This window comes from Chaetura pelagica, unplaced genomic scaffold (genome assembly GCF_000747805.2).
Source record: "Chaetura pelagica isolate M959 unplaced genomic scaffold, ChaPel_1.0 scaffold363, whole genome shotgun sequence".
Classification (NCBI taxonomy): domain Eukaryota; kingdom Metazoa; phylum Chordata; class Aves; order Apodiformes; family Apodidae; genus Chaetura; species Chaetura pelagica.
The window spans coordinates 2,922,943-2,926,196 of NW_009952720.1; the positions used below are offsets into that span (position 1 = coordinate 2,922,943).

Here is a 3,254-nt window from a genome sequence, read left to right on the forward strand (position 1 = left end):
GACCTCTAAAGGCATCTGCTTTCTGCTGTGTAACACTGGAATGGAGTTATGTGTAAAAACTACACCCTTCTTGAAGGCTGCACACGCAACTTACGTGGTCATCCTTAATTCCCTGAGATAGCAACACTTGAGCTAATTTTTGCTTGATTTACAGAAAAAAAAACAACCCACAACATAGAGCTGTTCCAGCACAGAGGTTGGGGGTGGCTGAGGGTTTGGCACTCCAGGGCATCTTCCTGAGGGCAGCAAGGACATCCACAGGGGCCTTAGGTGATGAACTGAAGATCTGGGCTGTCTGCTGATGGTCAGCAAGTCCACTCTTGGTGAGGAGATGACCTAAAAGCTTTGGCATTCACAGCAGTTGACTTGCAAGCTTTTTTCACTTGCTAGTTGGGTTTGAAGCAGTTGCTACAGATCATTAATGGGTAAGGGAGTTGTGAAAAGAACATAGTATTGTTCTTCATTGTCATTTGGGGAAAAAGACCTGTAAACTTATCCTGAAGGCTGCCAAGTGCCATTCCCAGTGCTGTGAAAGGGGTTTTATGTTTCCTTATCTGAAAAGTGCTGTGATCTTCTCAGGTTCATTAATACATGAAAAGCAAATGGCAGAAAATGCCTTTATGTTTCAGAAACTGGGTGGCAGGGAGGGAGCACTCAGCAAGAAGCTGCTCATACCTCACATACATAACGCCTTCCTGTCTATCAGAAGATCCTATCCCCATCAGATAGCAGCAAGACATTCCTGGGGGTGGAGTGAGAGTGAATTTATCTTGGGAGTGAGCAGGATTTGCTTTGCTAAGCTTAGCTGGTTTGCTCAATTCAGGAATTTTCCATTCACCTCTGTTATTCAGCAGCATATAAACCCTAACAACTGTAATTAGGGTTACTTCCCTTAACTAGCTAACAGTTTTCTGCAGCTCAGCTGTCCTTCTGCTGGCTCTCTCCTGTCATCCTGACTGCTTGGCTGAACCTCTTCTTCCAAAATTCCTGCTTTGGAGGTATGCTTTCCAAACTGCATGGTGGAGGGGACTTGCCTTGAGGAAGGCTGCTGCGAGGCAGCCCTGGTGTTACTGAGAGGAGCACTAGCTGCTTTAAAGAAATACAAAGCTGCACTGCATGGTTTTTACGGTCTTTTGATAGATTATTCATCGCTTCAGCACTCGGAGAGCCTGGCTGAGAGGGAGGGCTCTGTGCTGAGATGCCAGGAGTGTGTGGTGCGGCCTGAGGAGGTGGCCAAGGGCATCCCTCTGCTTGCCTTTTCCTTTCCAGTTCCTCTGGGGTCAGCCAGGGCTGGGGCTGGGTGGATGCATTTGCTTCAGTCAGTTTAATGTGGAAGCTTTAGTTTACCTGCCTTCATATTTCTGGTTTTGGGTGCTGATTCAGAGTGTTGAACTGACTGTTAACACGGGATCACAGGGATTTGGGGGCAGCTCTGCTCCACGAGCTTGAAAAATAACAGCTGACAAACATCCTTTTTCATGTGAAGGTATGGATTAGCCAGCATGAAAAATCAGTGGTTAGGTGTTGAGATTGCTAGTTAGAACATGCCAAAATTGCAAGCTTAAGAATAGATATGAGAATAGTTATTTGACCAATAATAACAGTAGTAACATGTAGATTTAGGTCTGTTGAATCATTGCCACCTTTCTGCTTAAAACTGGGAGGGGGGGAAGAGAACTGAGGTTCTGATCCAGAATTCCCTGTAAACAGAGGGATCCGAGTAGCTGCAGCTGTGCTGTACATCTGATAATTTGCATTCTCCACCTCTTGCCCTTGTTGCAGAATTAAATTGGTGTCTCATTAACATGGGGATGTTTGTTGTTCCCCCGCCTGCGCGTGTCATGTCAGTCCCTGTTGGGAGCCTCTGGAGAGGCAGGGCTGGAGGGAGTTTCTTTCCCTCTTACAACAGGTGCCTTTGTCAGCACACCTCAGAGGAGGAGCCACTCTCAGCTTTACCCTTTTAACTTTTGCCACAAGAGGAATAAAAAAAGCCAAACCAGCCCCACGAGGCAACGACAGTGCAGAGGAAGCAGCAGCTGCTGAGAGCGCGGTGGAAAAGCTGAGTGGGATTTAACAGAGCAGGTATGATTTCCATCTGGGTGACATGGAGACTTGTGAGCTGGATCTGTTGCTTCAGGATTGGAATCTAAAGTGTCTCTGCCCTGGGAATTAATGGGGGCAAAAATGGCAAGCCTTTGACCAAAATTATTTTGAAAGGCACTACAGGTGTATTTCAAGGAGAAAACACCTTTCCTGCTCCAGCAAGGGTTAAGCCTGATCAGAATCTGCTTTAGTCTCAAGGATTTAACCTCAAGTGCTGCATTTTTTGTTTGCCATAAGCCTATTAGAACTCTCTCTGTTTCCTAGCAATAACATGTAATTTCCCCTCCTATTTAAGTGAAAGAGATGTTGGGTTTTTAATCCTGTACGCTACAGCTGTTGCTCAAGTTTCCTCTTGAAATGCAAATAGCACCTGGTGCTGTTTAGATACCCGTGTAATCTTTGATAAAGATACTCCAGCAGCACAGGAAAAAGAGAAAAGCAAGGTGGGTCTGACCCTGTTTGTTCTGGAAAGCAGAGAGTGTGACCATATGCAAGTGGCAACCTGAACTGGAAACTTCACTGGCTTTGCAGCATCCAGCACATCATCTTTTTGGAGACAAATGCACAGCTGAAATTATTTATGTGTCTTGAGCAGGTATGATTTTTCACCAGCAAAAAACAAAAGACTTTCAGAGAAGCTAAAAATGTAGTGGATGAGTCTGAGCAGAAGTGCTGATTTGATTCGGGGTTTTACCTTGCCTGTGTCTCTTTAAAGGAGTTTCTTTTTGGGATATTTTGTTTGTTTCTTTGAATATAATTTTCTAGATTTTTCCTTTGTAGTTTGGACAATACAGATTTTAAATTATTTTTCCAAATTTTATGAGGATTTTTTACTCCGTGTCGGATGTTACAATAAATTAATTGGAAAGTCAGGAGCAATTTGGAAGGCTGTTTAGGACTCACAGATGAGAGATAGCATTTCACCCCTTATTAAAAGCAAACAACTCCCAGATTCAGATTAAAAACCCTCTACTGTGGGAAGTTTCAATTGCATAAATTAGTTTTATTCCACTTGTGGAGGTGCAGGCTTATTCAGGGAAGAGCTTACAGCCTGCATTGCATTTTCCATGGCTGTTTTACCCTGTATTATAAATGGAAACTGCAGGACTCTTTTTGGAAGGCTGTGACTTGATGCCATCATCTTCCTGCTG

At 44.2% G+C, this 3,254-nt stretch overlaps 1 protein-coding gene across 2 annotated transcripts in view; it reads left to right on the plus strand.

Moving 5' to 3' along the window:
- The window catches only part of RABGAP1L (RAB GTPase activating protein 1-like), a 225,654-nt gene that overhangs the window by 188,938 nt on the left and 33,462 nt on the right, over positions 1-3,254 (plus strand). The gene's annotated exons all lie outside the window — the stretch shown is intronic.